Raw genomic sequence first — 16581 nt, 5'->3', positions numbered from 1 at the left:
GTGGGTGTACCTACACCACATGGACTGCAGTAGTTCAAAAAGACCTTCACTGCAACCTTCTTAAGGGGCAATTAGGTATGGACAACAAATTCTGAACTAGCCAGCAACACCCATGTTTGTAAAAATCTGTTTTGTTCCCCAGGAGTCTGCTCCTTTCCTCACTGTTTAATACAGTTCAGAGATTCCATTTATCTGCAAACTTTGAAACTCTGTCCAGTAAACCCAAATCCAAGTCATTAATATTTATTGAAAGGGAACTTGCCCTCATCTGACCCCTGCGGAACACCAGTGTGTAATTCTGTTTGAGAACAACAAATGCTCATCAATATTCTCTCCCCTGCCTCTCTCAGACAAGTTCACTAAAACAGATTTTCTGGCTGTTACCGTTTTGTATTTTTTTCTGAGCTTGCTGTATGTGAACTGGCTTCTGCATTCCCTCCAGAGCAACACTGTTAGATACGATTCTGTGACTGGACAGCACTTGCTAAACAATCCTGAGTGTGTTACACTGACAGCCAATTTAGGATAATTGGTGGAGTTTGTTAACTGGCTTATTTTTGTCTGTTAGAAGCGACACTTTCACCTAATCTCTGCAACAAGAGGAACATGGTCAAGCTTCCTGCCTCGATTTGAATTACCCGGGAGTTTAGAGAGGCTATAGTTCCGCATTACTTTCTTCATGGCAATGCTTCAGCCAATCAGATTCAACTTGTCAACCAATCAACAACCTATTCACTTGTAGTATAAATTGTTGTGATAGTTTGAAATTTGGCATTCTTCTGTTTGTCCTGATGAGTGCGAGATGAAAAGCTTCAGCAACATGTGTCTCTTTTCAGAAATATACTAGGACAATGACTACACTTCACATCTTTCTTCCAAGATGGGAACATGCCTGACAGCAGCAGGGTCCTGGGTTCAATTCCCGGCTTGGGTCATCGTCTATGTGGAGTTTGTACATTCTCCCTGTGTCTGCATGGGTTTCCTCCAGTTTCCTCCCATACTCCAAAGATGTGCAGGTTAGGTTGATTGGACATGCTAAATATACGGGATCCTGGGATAGGGCAGAGGTGGGGAGGCAGCAGGGAGAGGTAAGGGGGGAGGAGGGAAGGGTAGTGTCTCCAAGCTCTGTCTATGCTGGAGAGTCAATGCAGACTCAATGGGCCAAATAGCCTCCTTCTGTATTGTATTTGATTTGATTTATTATTGTCACATGTATTAACATACAATGAAAAGTATTGTTTCTTGCGCACTATACAGACAAGGTATACCGTTCATAGAGAAGGAAACAAGGGAGTGCAGAATGTAGTGTTATAGCTAGGGTGTAGAGAGTGATCAACTTAATGCAAGGTAGGTCCATTCAAAGGTCTGGCAGCAGCAGGGAAGAAGCTGTTCTTTGAGTCGGTTGGTATATGACCTCAGACCTTTGTATCTTTTTCCAGACGGAAGAAGGTGGAAGAGAGAATATCCAGGGTGCGTGGGGGTCCTTAATTATGCTGGCTGCTTTGCTGAGGAAGTGTAGACAGAGTCAACGGACGGGTGGCTGGTTTGCGTGATGGATTGGGCTACATTCACCACGTTTTGTAGTTCCTTGCGGCCTTAGGCAGAGCAGGAGCCCATACCAATGGTTATGTAGGTACAGCCGCCAATGGGGGGGGAGCGATGGAAACTGGGGATGCCTGAGAGTGCTGATCTGGAGGAGTGTGGAGATGCGGGAGGTTTTGAGACAGGGCTGGAGGGGGCTGATTAACAGTTCAGAGCTGAAAGCGTAAAAGGTGATTACATGGCCAGACAGCTGGAATAATGGAAAGCACTTGGAGCAAACCCATCGGTAATTGAAGACACAGATTGTTTAGAAAGTGTTAGTTCTGGTTTGACTTCCCCAATATATTAAAAACAGAGAGAAATCCCAAACTGCCCAAAAACAGCCGCAGGGAGAGAGAGAGACAACGCGGAGCAGAGGAGAGAGCTGTTCACAAATAAATCAGCAGAAAAGCTCCTTTTAAAACAGGAAAACCCTGGGAGTTCAGTTAGAGGTTGGGATAATCCTGGAACTTGGGGATCTTCCCTCAGTGGTTCTGTCTGATCTTCAGTGCCTGCAGTACGGTGTGTTTCATTGCACTCAGTACCCTTGGGTTAGCTGAGAGGTTTGGGTGGGCAATAATCCAGGGAGCTCCCCCCGCACCCCCCCACCCCCCACTACTCCAGTGACTACAAACAGGCAGCACACTGCTCCTCAACCTGTCCTGTTAGCAGATCTCAGTCACTGCTCCCTGTCTGTCTGTAATGGCTCTGGGGGTGGATGGAGGCAAAACCTGGGGGTGGGGAAAGGTGGGGGGGGTGAAGAGGACGGAGGGATAGTGAGAGAGGTATAGACAAAGAAGAAGAGAGATACAGAGCGACAGACACAGAGACAAAGAGAGGGTTTGAGACATGAGAGAGACAGAGGCAAAGAGAGGGATGCTACTTTCTTAGAAGAAGGTACATGGATGAGAGGGGTGTGGAGGGATATGGTCCAGGTGCAGGTCAGTGAGACTAGGCAGAAAAATGTTCAGCCAAGAAGGGCCAAAAGGCCTGTTTCTGTGCTGTAATGTTCTGTAGTTCTATGGTTCTAAGACTAAGGAAATTTGGCATGTCAGCTATGACTCTCACCAACTTTTACAGATGCACCATAGAAAGCATTCTTTCTGGTTATATCACAGCTTGGTATGGGCTCCTGCTCTGCGCAAGACCGCAAGGAACTACAAAAGGTCATGAATGTAGCCCAATCCATCACACAAACCAGCCTCCCATCCATGGACTCTGTCTACACTTCCCACTGCCTCAGCAAAGCAACCAGCATAAGTAAGGACCCCACACGCCCCAGACATTCCACCTCCTTCTGTCGGGAAATATACACAAAACTCTGAGGTCACGTACCAACCGATTCAAGATCAGCTTCTTCCCTGCTGCTGTCAAACTTTTGAATGGACCTACCTTGCACTAAGTTGATCTTTCTCTGTACCCTAGCTATGACTGTAACACTACATTCTGCACTCTCTCATTTCCTTCTCTAAGTACGATATTGTCCGTATAGCACGCAAGAAACAATACTTTTCACTGCATACTAGTACATGTGACAATAATAAATCAAAAATAAGTTTCAAAAACAGAGGCATGCAAGAGGGAGAAAAAGAGGGACAGAGAGAGGTAAAGTTTATTTACCAGTCAAAAGTAAGGCTTACATTAACACTGCAATGAAGTTACTTTGAAATTCCCCTAGTCACCACAGTCCAGTGCCTGTTCAAGTCAATGCACCTAACCAGCACACCTTTCAGAACGTGGGAGGAAATCAGACCACCTGGAGGAAACCCACACAGACATGGGGAGAATGTGCAGTCTCTACACAGACAGTGACCCAAACAGGGAATTGAACCCAGGTCCCTGGTGCTATGAGGCAGCAACGCTAACCACTGTGCCACTGTACTGCCCACTGGTGGGAGAGTGAGAAACAGACAGACAGTGAGAAAGAGAGAGAGTGAGAGTCAGGAATGGGAAGGAGGATTGAGAAGTGATACATGGACCCCAAAGCGAAAAGTAAATTATGGAACTGGAGACAATTACTTGTCCTGACAGTTCCTTCATTTACATTTACAGAATTACATATTTCTGACTCCTGCCTATCAGGTGAAGATGCCGACATTGAACTGGGGTAAACACAGTAAGAAGTCTGACAACACCAGGTTAGAGTCCAACCGATTTATTTGATTGTAAGCTCACAAGCTTTCGAGGTTTACCTCTTCGCAGGTCACCTGACAAAGAGTTTAACCTCGAAAGCTAGTGAGTTTACAATCAAATAAATCGGTTGGACTTAAACCTGGTGTTGTCAGACTTCTTACTGTGTTCTGCCTATGAGCCCAGTATCCCGGCAGCCCCTCTCTCTATTGTCCTGGAGCACTGGTTAAAGAAACTAAAATAATTAGAAACTAATTCATGTGACAGATATTTAAAGAGTCAGTGCAACTAACGGTGGGATTTTCCAGCCACACCTGCCCGAAAAGGAAATTCCTGCCCAAGGTCAATGGATGTCTGCGTGATCCGCCAGGTTTTCTGTCCCGCCCGCTCCGATTCCCATAGCGAGTGGAACGGGAAAATTCTCCTCAATATCACTGTGGGGATTGACAAAGCACAGTAACACCCTCTGCGGTGCCCACTGCTCACCTGGAGGCCTCAAGTGGACCATCAACCAAATAACTCCTTTATATAAAGACAATTTAGGCAACAAAGCAAGTGACAGCCCCCCAGGGCACAGTGACAGAGGACAAATATTAAAGGAACCATCACCAAATTAATCAGGGTATCATGCTGTGATTGATGAAGCATTGGTTGTGTGAGGCTGGATTGTGCCAGTGGGCACTGCCAGTGGACACCTCCATTGGACACTGCGAGGAGATCTCCAGTGGGCACTGCCAGTGGACACCTCCAGTGGACACGGCGAGGAGATCTCCAGTGGGCACTGCCACAGGACACCTCCAGTGGACACGGCGAGGAGATCTCCAGTGGGCACTGCCAGAGGACACCTCCATTGGACACGGCGAGGAGATCTCCAGTGGGCACTGCCAGAGGACACCTCCATTGGACACTGCGAGGAGATCTCCAGTGGGCACAGCCAGTGGACACCTCCAGTGGACACCGCGAGGAGATCTCCAGTGGGCACTGCCAGTGGACGCCTCCAGTGGACACTGCGAGGAGATCTCCAGTAGGCACTGCCAATGGACACCTCAAGTGGACAGTGCCAGTGGACGCTGCGTGCTTCCTCTCCTGAGACACCCGACCACAAACATATCCAGGAAGAGAGGCTGACAGTTGGGCCGAATGACTTCGTTTGACCGCCATTACCTGGATCTGTTGATGGCCAACTCAGTAAGTAGTCTCACAACACCAGGTTAAAGTCCAACAGGTTTATTTGGTAGCACAAGCCACAAGCTTTCAGAGCACTGCTCCCTCATCAGGTGAGTGGGAGTTCTCTTCACAAACAGGGCATATACAGACTCAAACTCAATTTACAAGATAATGGTTGGAATGCGAGTCTTTCCAAATAATCAAGTCTTAAAGATACAGACAATGAGAGTGGAGAGAGCTTTAAGCACAGGTTAAAGAGATGTGTATTGTCTCCAGACAGGACAGTTAGTGAGATTTTGCAAGCCCAGGCAAGTCGTCGGGGTTACAGATAGTGTGACATGAACCCAAGACCCTGGTTGAGGGATCTCATCTGTGCGGAACTTGGCTATCGGTTTCTGCTCAGCGATTCTGCGTTACCCTGTGTCATAAAGGCCACCTTGGAGAACGTTAATCTGAAGATCAGAGGCTGAATGCCCGTGACTGCTGCAGTGTTCCCCGACAGGAAGAGAACACTCCTGCCTGATGATTAGCGAATGGTGTTCATTCATCTGTTGTCGTGGCGTCTGCATGGTCCCCCCAGTGTACCATGCCTCGGGACATCCTTTCCTGGCCAACTTGGCCAGGCCCAGGATTGGGCTTCCAAGGAGGTTCTCCCTCCTACCCAACCTCCTCACCAAAGGGGGACCAAAGATCAGGAATGTGGGGCTGGAGAACAACCTACTTACACATCGGACATGGACACCTCATGGTCACTGACAATACAGGTGGGCTGAGAATCCATGGAACATCGCTACCTCTGATGTACAGAATGCTGTAATGCAGCACCACCCATGCCAGACCCCAGTGGAAAAGGATTTGATTTGACTTGATTTATTATTGTCACATGTAATAGTATAAACAAAGAACAATACAGCACAGGAACAGGCCCTTCAGCTCACCAAGTCTCTGCTGACACAGATGCCTCTCTAATCTAATATTTTCTTGCCTCTACATGGTCCACATCCCTCTATTTTCTGCCTATTCATGTATCTACCCAGGTGCATCTTGAACATTGTTATAGAATCTGCTTCCACCACCTCCTCCGTCAGCGCGTTCCAGACATTCACCACCCTCCGTGTGAAAAAGTTTGCCCCTTCCATCTCTTTTAAACTTTCCCCCTCTCACTTTCAATCTATGCCCCCAAGTAATTGACCCTTCGATCCTGGGAAAAAGACTCTGACTATCCACTCTATCCAAGCCTGTCATAATCTTGTAAATCTCTATCAGGTCCTCCCTCATCCTCTGACACGCCAATGAAAACAATCCAAGTTTGTTCAACCTTTCTTCATAGTCCATATCCTCCAAACCAGGCAACATCCTGATAAATCTCTTCTGCACCCTTTCCAATGTACCAACATGCTTCCAGTAGTGTGGCGATCACGATACAGTGAATAATGATATAGTGAATAGCATAGACAGTGAAAATTATTGCTTCTTGCACACCATACAGACAAAGCATGCTATACATAGAAAAGGAAAGGACAGAGTGCAGAATGTAGTGTTACAGTCATAGGTAGGGTGCAGAGAAAGATCAACTTAATATGAGGTCAATCCATTCAAAAGTCTCATGGCAGCAGGGAAGAAGCTGTTCTTGAGTCAGTTGGTGCGTATCCTCAGACTGCTCCTTCTTCAGAGCCAGCCGGCTTCCAATGTAGCCATGGTAGAGGGGCAGACAGGCAGGCCCGACAGACCCCTCGACTGCCCATTGTCTGGAGCTGTTAATGGCAACCTCGACCAGGCCCTCGTCCATCCTTCTTCCTCCCTCCTTCCTCCTCCCTCCTTCCTCTTCCCTCCTCCCTCCTTCCTCTTCCCTCCTCCCTCCTCCCTCCTTCCTCTTCCCTCCCCTTCCTCCCTCCTCCCTCCCCCTCTCCACACTTGGTTCAGTCTCTCTTTATAAGTGTTCTAGGTACTTAATTAACCCAATGCCCCCATCTGCGTGTCTTAACAATTTAATTAACATGTCGTTAGCAAAAGACGCGAAGACGGAGGAAGAGAGAGAGAGACAGGGAGGAAAAGAGAGGACAAAGAGGGAGAAAGAGACGGAGTGAGTGTGTGAGAGAGAGAGAAGAATAAACAAACGAAAAGCTTGCCAGGACTTGTCTCTCCTTCCTCACTGCCTCCTGGTTTTCACCTTTCCACTCAGTATTTCTATCTTGGGGAGTTTCTCTTTACAGACATTCCCTGATTGGTGTTGGACAACTCGAGTTCTTTCTGCTCTCATTTCACATTCGCTGCTGCTGCGGGATTTTGCGAGTATATTTTTTAAGCTGGTATTTGGGATATTGGTGATCTTTTCAGTTCTGTTTGAAGGGTCCACTCTCAGTAAATCTAGTTTGGGACTGGAGGCAGACGTAGACACAGGTTGTACTGGGACAGTGTGTTTCGCAGTTGACCATTTTCTGGTGTTGCCTCTGTTATGTAATTCTTGAAGAAATCAATGGCACAAACCCACAATCTCAGCATTGCAAATCCAGATATACAGAGAAAGGTGAGGAGAGAGATCCAGGCAAAGTAGCAACGCAGGGGGAGAAGGTAATCAAGAAGGCATTCGGCATGTTTGCCTTCATTGGCCAGGGCATTGAGTATAAAAATTGGCAAGTCATGCTGCAGCTGTGTGGAGCCTTAGTTAGGCCGCACTTGGAATATTGTATACAATTCTGGTTGCTAACACTACCAGAAGGATGTGGATTTGGAGAGAGTACAGAAGAGGTTTACCAGGATGTTGCCTGGTCTGGAGGGTGTTTGCTACGAGGAAAGGTTGGTTAAATTCGGTTTGTTCTCACTGGAATGATGGAGGTTGAGGGGCAGCCTGGTAGAGGTTTTACAAGATTGAGGGGCATGGACAGAGTGGATAGTCAGATGCTCTTTCCGTGGATGGAAAAGTCAAGTACTAGGGGGCATAGGTTTAAGGTGCGTGGGGGAAAGTTTATAGGAGGTGTGCGGGGCAGGTTTTTCACACAGAGGTGAATGTCTGGAACACGCTGCCTGGGGAGCAGGTGAGATAGCAGCACTAATGGGGCAGCTAGACAAATACACGATGAGGATGGGAATAGAAGGATATGGACTCTGTAAGTGCGTACGGTTCTAGTTTAGCTAGGGCATCATGATTGGGTTGGAGGGCCGAAGGGCCTGTTCCTGTGCTGAACTGATCTTTGCTCTTTGAAGGTGACAGAGACCGAGAGAGGGGAGTGCTGCACTGTCAGAGATACCATTCTCCAAGTGAGACATCAAACTGGAATCATATCAATCTTACCAGATGGATATATCTTAAGAACAACCGTCAAGAACTTGATACCATCCAGGACAAGACAGCCTGCTTGATCTTTTCAGAAACATTCACTCCTTGCACCACCGATGCTCAGTAGCTGCAGTGTGTACCATCTACAAGCTGCATTGCAGGAACTCATCAAGGTTCCTTAGACAGCACCTTCCAAATCCACCACCACTTCCATCAAGAAGGACAAGGGCTGCAGGTACATGGGAACACCACCGCCTGCAAGTTCCTCTCCAAGTCACTCACCATCCCGACTTGCAAATATATTGCTGTTGCTTCACCGTTGTTGGGTCAAAATCCTGGAACTCCCACCCTAACAGCACTGTGGGTGTACCTACCAAGAATGGACTGCAGTGGTTCGAGAAGGCAGCTCACCACCACATTTTTTTGGTTTGCTCAAGGTACGGGCAGCACAATGGCACAGCGGTTAGCACTGCTGCCTCACAGTGCCAGGGACCCGGGTTCAATAACAGCCTTGGATCGCTGTCTGTGTGGAGTTTGCACATTCTCCCCATTCTGCATTGATTTCCTCCGGGTGCTCCGGTTTTCCTTCTACAGTCCAAAGATGTGTGTGTTAGTTTGATTAGTCATGGTAAATTGACCCGAGTGTTAGGGGAATTAGCAGGGTAAATATGTGGGGTTACGGGAATAGGACTGGGTGGGATTGTGGTTGGTGCAGACTCGATGGGCTGAATGGCCTCCTTCTGCATTGTAGGGATTCTATGTGGGCATCGCCGGCTTGGCAGCATTTATTGCTCATCCTTAATTGCCCTTGTGGAGGCAGTTATGTGTCAACCACATTGCTGTGGCTCTGGAGTCACATGTAGGCCAGACCAGGTAAGGATGGCAGATTTCCTTCCCTAAAGGACATTCGTGAACCTGATGGGTTTTTCAACAATCGACAATGGTTTCATGGTCATCAGTAGACTTTTACTGAATTGAAATTGCACCATTTGCCGTGATGGGATTTGGACCCTAGCCCCCAGACCCTGGGGGGGTCTCCGGATTACAGCTCTGACGCAGGGTCATTCAGACTCAATATATTGGCTCTATTGTCTCTCCATACAGGCTGTTAGACCTGCAGAGATTTTCCAGTGCTTTCTGTTTATGTCCTTGGGTTACTAGCTCAGTGACCACAGTGGTCCTCTCCCCACCCCGCTGCTAGGCCAGCCCTTATTGTCCATCCATAATTACCCCTCTCAAGGACCTAGCCAGCAAGTCTCACAATCCTTGGACAAATGAATGATGTTCCAACCATTCCAGACCCCAGAGTTTCTGTCTAATTATTTTTACTGGGACATCAACAAAATTGACAAATTCCCGACGCCCTTTGATCAGTAAGTCTGCAAGTTTAAACTTTATAAGAATGTCTATAAGATTATGAGAGGCATGGACAGAACGGACAGCCTGAAACTTTTTCCCAGGGTGGAAGTGTCATTTACTAGGGGGCTCAGGTTTAAGATGCGAGGAGCAAGGTTTAAAGGAGATGTACGAGGCAGGTTTTTTTACACAGAGAGTGGTGAGTGCCTGGAACCTGCTGCTGGGGGAGGTAGTGGAAGCAGATACAATAGGGACTTTTAAGAGTTGTCTTGGCAAATACATGAATAGGATGGGAATGGAAGGATATGGTCCCTGGAAGGGTAGGAGGGGTTTTAGTTCAGACGGGCAGCATGGAGGGCTGTAATTTTCTTCATTCTTTCTTCTTTGTTCTCTCCGAAAAGAGACAGATTTGGAAAGAGAGTAGAAAGAAACAGGGGAGGGAAGGGTGAAAGAGAGAGAAAAATAGAGAGAGAGAAAAGAGTCAGACAAAGAGAGAGGTTAGATAGAGGGAAAGAGCGGGCAGGAGAGAGAGGGAAAGAAAGAGAGGAGGAAAGAAAGAGAGAAAGCGGGGGAAAGACATCAAAGAAAGACTGAAGGAGAGGGATATCAAGAAAAGCAGATAGAATGAAAATGAGAAATGAAAAGATGATAAAAGGGATCAAGAGAAATGAGGAGGGATGGAAAGACATAAGAGGGGAAGGATGAAAAAAGTAAAACTGGGCAATGGGAATGTGAGGACAGAGTAAAGGGGTTGATGGAGGGAGAGTGTGGAGAGGCAAGTGCTTCCTTCTGGGTTTTGGTCACAGTAGAAAATCCAATTCCTGTTCTGGGAATGGGAAAAGGGTTTGTTGGCAGATGGCCCCACCTAGTGTCCAAGCTGCTCAGTGCAGTGCACGTGAGATAACTTCCCTCTGCTCCACAGAAAACTCTCTTCATCCGCGCAAAGATCAAATCGTTCAGTTTTATAGGAAGTTACATCGAGCTGCCTCAATGAAACTGCCTCCCTGCCAGAGTCATGGGTCTCTGCGTTCAAATCCTACTAAAATCCAAGCAGACATTCCCAAGTGTAGTATTGAGGGAGCGCCGCACTGTCAGAGGGTCAGTACTGAGGGAGTGCAGCACTGTCAGATGGTCAGTACTGAGGGAGTGCCGCACTGTCAGAGGGTCAATGCTGAGGGAGTGCTGCACTGTCAGTGGGTCAGTACTGAGGGAGTGCTGCACTGTCAGAGGGTCACTACTGAGGGAGTGCTACACTGTCAGAGGGTCAGTACTGAGGGAGTGCTGCACTGTCAGAGGGTCAGTACTGAGGGAGTGCTGCACTGTCAGAGGGTCACTACTGAGGGAGTGCTACACTGTCAGAGGGTCAGTACTGAGGGAGTGCTGCACTGTCAGAGGGTCAGTACTGAGGGAGTGCCGCACTGTCAGAGGGTCAGTACTGAGAGAGTGCTGCACTGTCAGAGGGTCATGCTGAGGGAGTGCTGCACTGTCAGAGGGTCAGTACTGAGAGAGTGCTGCACTGTCAGAGGGTCATGCTGAGGGAGTGCCGCACTGTCAGAGGGTCATGCTGAGGGAGTGCTGCACTGTCAGAGGGTCAGTACTGAGAGAGTGCTGCACTGTCAGAGGGTCATGCTGAGGGAGTGCTGCACTGTCCGAGGTTCAGTACTGAGGGAGCGCCACACTATCAGAGGGTCAGTACTGAGGGAGTGCCACACTGTCAGAGGGTCAGTACTGAGGGAGTGCTGCACTGTCAGAGGGTCAGTACTGAGGGAGTGCTGCACTGTCAGAAGGTCAGTACTGAGGGAGTGCTGCACTGTCAGAGGGTCAGTACTGAGGGAGTGCTGCACTGTCCGAGGTTCAGTACTGAGGGAGCGCCACACTATCAGAGGGTCAGTACTGAGGGAGCGCCACACTGTCAGAGGGTCAGTACTGAGGGAGTGCCACACTGTCAGAGGGTCAGTACTGAGGGAGTGCTGCACTGTCAGAAGGTCAGTACTGAGGGAGTGCTGCACTGTCAGAGGGTCAGTACTGAGGGAGTGCTGCACTGTCAGAGGGTCAGTACTGAGGGAGTGCTGCACTGTCAGAGGGTCAGTGCTGAGGGAGTGCTGCACTGTCAGAGGGTCAGTACTGAGGGAGTGCTGCACTGTCAGAGGGTCAGTGCTGCGGGAGTGCTGCCCTGTCAGAGGGTCAGTACTGAGGGAGTGCTGCACTGTCAGAGGGTCAGTACTGAGGGAGTGCTGCACTGTCAGAGGGTCAGTGCTGAGGGAGTGCTGCACTGTCAGAGGGTCAGTACTAAGGGAGTGCTGCACTGTCAGAGGGTCAGTGCTGAGGGAGTGCTGCACTGTCAGAGGGTCAGTACTGAGGGAGTGCTGCACTGTCAGAGGGTCAGTACTAAGGGAGTGCTGCACTGTCAGAGGGTCAGTGCTGAGGGAGCGCTGCACTGTCAGAGGGTTAGTACTGAGGGAGTGCCACACTGTCAGAGGGTCAGTGCTGAGGGAGTGCTGCATTGATGGAGGGGTAATACTAAGGGAGTGCCAATCACCTTAAATCTGTGCCCTCTGTTTCTCAATGCCTTTGCCAGTGGATACGGTGTCTCCCTGTTCACACTGTCCAGACCCTGTAATGGTTGCTGACGCCCTCTCTAAACTCTTTACACCCTTCCTGATGGATGGACTCAATGCACCGGGAGAGGCTGAACCAATGTTTGACTTGCATACACATGAACAGACCAATCAGGAGCCGGAATCAGCTATTCAGCTGTCAGCCTGCTTTACCATCCAATAAGATGATGGTTGATCTGTTTGTGGTCTGAAGTCCACACTGCACCTACCCCATTAATCTTTCACTGCCTCATGAGTCAGAAACCTACCTACCTCTGCCTTCAAAATATTCATTGTCCCCCCCATCTCCACCACTCACTGCGGAGGAGAATTCCAAAGATTCGTGAGCCACCAAGAGTGGGGATTTCACCTCATCTCCATCTCAAATGGGAGATCCCTTTATTTGAAATCTATGCCCCCTACAGTTCAATCCTCTCCCGTTCTCTGAGCATCCACCCTGACAAGTCCAATAAGATCACGTCTCAGTCTGTTAAACTCCTTCTGGACCCAGCCTGTCTAACCCTTCCTCATTGAATAACCCCCTCATTCAGCAATCAGTGACAGAACCGTCTCTGAACATTTTCTAACACGTTTTTACATTCTTTCTTCAGAATGGGGACCACAACTGGCCATAGTGCTCTCAGATCTGGTTTCATTTGTACATGATGTGGAGATGCCAGGGTTGGACTGGGGTTAACAGTAAGAAGTCACACAACACCGGGTTAAAGTCCAACAGGTTTATTTGGTAGAACCAGCCGCTTGCTTTCAGAGCGCTGCCCATTCATTAGGTGAGTGGCTCAGCTGACGAAGGGGCAACACTCCGAAAGCTAGTGGCTTGTGCTAACAAATAAACTTGTTGGACTTTAACCTGGGTGTTGTGAGATTTTCCACTTCATTTGTACAACCACAACAAAACATTCTGCTTCTATATTTCAATCCCCCCTCACTAAATTACAACCTTCCAAATCACTTGCTGTACCTGCATATTAACCCTTTCCTGATTCATCTACCAGGACATCCAGATCCCTCTGTACCTCAGAGCTCTGCAATCTCCCTCCACTTAAATAATTTGCTTTTTTTAATTCTTCTTGCCAAAGAGACAAGTTCACATTTTCTCCACATTATACTCCATCATCTGTCCTTTCACCTGAGATACTTTGCAGACTTCTTGTGTGCTCCTCACAACTTACTTTCCAACTATCTTTATGTCATCAGCAAATTTAGCGACTGTACATTCAGTCCCTTCATCCACATCATTGACATTGATATAAATTGTGAATTGTTCAGGACCTAGCAATGGGCCCTGTGGCACTCCACTCATTACATCTTGCCAACTCAAAAATTATCCATTTATGCCTACTCTTTGTTTCCTGTTCACTAATCAATCCTCCATCCATGCTAATGTATTACTCCCTACAGCATGAGATCTTATTTTTGAAGTTACATTTGACATGGCACTTTATTAAATATCTTCTGGAAATCTAAGTGCAGCACATTCACAGGTTCCCCTTCTCCACATTCCTTGTTACTTCCACAAAGAATTCCATTAAGCTAGTCAAGCACAATTTCCCTTTCACAAAACCATGGTGACTCTGCCTTACTGAATTGAGTGCCCCGCTACAGCATCCTTAAAAAAGCAATTCCAGTGGTTTCCCTACAACAGATGTTGAGTTAACTGATCAGTAGTTTCCTGCTTTCTATCTCTCTCCTTGAATAGGGTCGGCACGTTGGCACAGTGGTTAGCACTGCTGCCTCACAGCACCAAAGACCCATGGCTCCCGGCTTGGGTCACTGTGTGGAGTTTGCACATTCTCCCCGTGTCTGCATGGGTTTCCTCCATGATCTGGTTTCCTCCCACAGTCTAAAGATGTGTGGGTTAGGTGGATTGGCCATGCTAAATTGCCCCTTAGTGTCTGGGGTACTAGCTAGGGTAAATGAGTTGTGGGATAGGGCCTGGGTGAGATTGCTGTCGGTGTGGATTCAATGGGCTGAATGGCCTTTTTTCTGCACTGTATGATTCTATGAATCTAATAGAGGAGTTACATTTTCCAATCTGAGAGAGCCTTTCCAAAATCTAGGGAGTTTTAGAAAATTAAAACTGATAGGTCCACAATCTCAGCAGCCACGTCATTTTGGATTCTGGGATGAAGTCTATCTGGACCTGGAGACTTGTCAGCTTTTAGTTCAAATAATTTTCTCTGTACCTGTTCCCTGGTGATTCTAATTCTTTTAAATTCCTCCCTCACCTTCACCTCCTGATTCACACTTATTTCTGGGATATTATTTGTATCCTCTACAGTTCTTCATATATATGAGCGGTACACTGTATTTTTCACACTTCCAAATTCTGTGGCATTTACAGTTTTTGGAATTGGATACTGTGTAGACCCAAGTCTTAGCCATGAAAACAGATTAGAAAACAGTCTTTCCCCTGCTTTCTGTGGCTAGGACTCATCTTTCATTCCCTCACCCTGCAGTATAAATATCTCCCACTTTCTATGCCTTTTAGCTCTGACAAAGGGGTCATCTGGACCTGAAACGTCAACTCTTTTCCCTCCTTACAGATACTGCCAGACCGGCTGAGATTTTCCAGTGTTTTCTCTTTAGGTTTCAGGAAACGCAGTGGCTCCTAACAGAGAAATACTTACCAAGAACAGATAGATGTTGAAATCTAGATAGCGTGCAGAACGAACGTGACCGTGTAAGTTTGTGCACAGGCTATTAATTCGACATGATAAATTGTGCCTGTTTCCATTAATAACCCTGTTCATGCTGAAACCTACTGTCCTAGGGAGGAATGTCAACGCCAACCAGCCAACTATTCCGACTGACCTCCGTATGATCCAGAGTCCCATGATGTTAGTAGAGAAGTTGGAAAGTCCTTGTTGGACATTGGTGAATAAACACTGCTACTCACTGAGAGAGTGTCACACTGTCAGAGGTGCTGCCTGATACGGGAGACCTTAACCCAAAGCACTGCCTTCCTTCTCAAGAGCAACTCAAAGATTCAATAGCCACAAAGAAATCCAGAGGAATTCCCTCCTGCTTCCTGTCCAATGTCTATTCCACAGCTAACATCAATAAACAGATTATCTGTTCATTCATTCATTGTGGGAGCTTCCTATGTGTATTTTTACCTCCTCATTTCTGACAGAGAGGGGGAGAGAGAGACTGGGGGGGGGTGAAGAGAATGAGTGAAAGAATGGGGCAAAAAGAGAGAGTAAGTGTGAAACAAAGAGAGAGAGAGACTGGGGAACTGAGGGAGTGAAAGAGAGAATGGGGGACAGAGAGAGACTGGGGAACAGAGATTGAGAGAGAGACTGGGGGACAGAGAGAGTGAGCGAGAGAATGATGCAAAAAGAGAGAATGACTGAAACAAAGAGAGTGTGAAACAGGGAGTGAGAGAGAGAATGAGGAATAGAGAGAGACTGGGGAACAGAGAGATTGAGAAAGGGAGTAGGGGACAGAGAGAGAAAGATTGGGGAGGAGAGAGAAATAGAGAGAGAGAGAGAGACTGGGGGACTAACCAACCTACTGTGTAAGAGCAATGTCCAGGTTTCTTTTGATAATTTAGTTTGCTAAGGAATCTTTTCAAATGGAATAAAGAATGTATCCACATCCCTTTCCTCAAACATTGGAAGAGCTTGCACAAGAGTTAAAAATTGTGATGCTATAATCAGACTAGTTTTAAGGTCAATTAAATTGGATATACTAAATTCAAGAATTGGGCATATTAAAATCAGTCATATCTCGGGCAGGTCAGACTTGACTGAGGTCAAATATACATTAACACAGGAACATGTCTGGGCCTGTTCCATCAAACACCCATCAAAGATCTCACCTACTGAGATCCAGCAGGAGGTCACTGCATCCCATTGAAATGCATCGACCTATTGTTAGAAGCCCAGATCGGGCCAGACTTTCTGTCGCCTAGAGTTGCTGTGGTTACCTTATCTGACAACAGGTTATATGTAAGCAACAGCATGGAGATGGACACCTGGGGGAGGGCTCCAGTGTCCCATCAGGCAGGCATCAAGAAACCCACAGGGTAGTGGGACCCCCTCCTGGGACCTCGTTGCCAGAAGCTTCTGGAAAGGTGGGGAGGGAGGGGGATAAAGGTACGCATCTCAGACACACCAGCAACAAAGACTCAACAAGGGAGGTGACCTTGACTATTTGGAAATCTAATCAGAGAAGGCGTTCTGGCTAAGATCAAGTGTAGTATTGACATCCTGCACTTGTATGAAGTCATGAGGTTACACTGAGGCTTCATTTGAAGCAATTTTTTAAAGCAGTATCTTGGCCTTTTGGCTAAGATGCAAAAGAGATCAAGCCTCAGAGAAGACAAACATGGGACATGGTGGACAGAGTACCCTTCGTTGTCCAGTACTCCCCCAGAGTGGAGAAGCTACAATATCTTCTCCGGAGCCTTCAGTGTGTCATTGATGAAGACAAACATCTCGCCAGGGCCAT

Source organism: Carcharhinus amblyrhynchos, chromosome 13 (assembly GCF_965287045.1).
Source record: "Carcharhinus amblyrhynchos chromosome 13, sCarAmb.v2.hapA, whole genome shotgun sequence".
Classification (NCBI taxonomy): domain Eukaryota; kingdom Metazoa; phylum Chordata; class Chondrichthyes; order Carcharhiniformes; family Carcharhinidae; genus Carcharhinus; species Carcharhinus amblyrhynchos.
Note: the sequence above shows the minus strand (reverse complement) of the source record.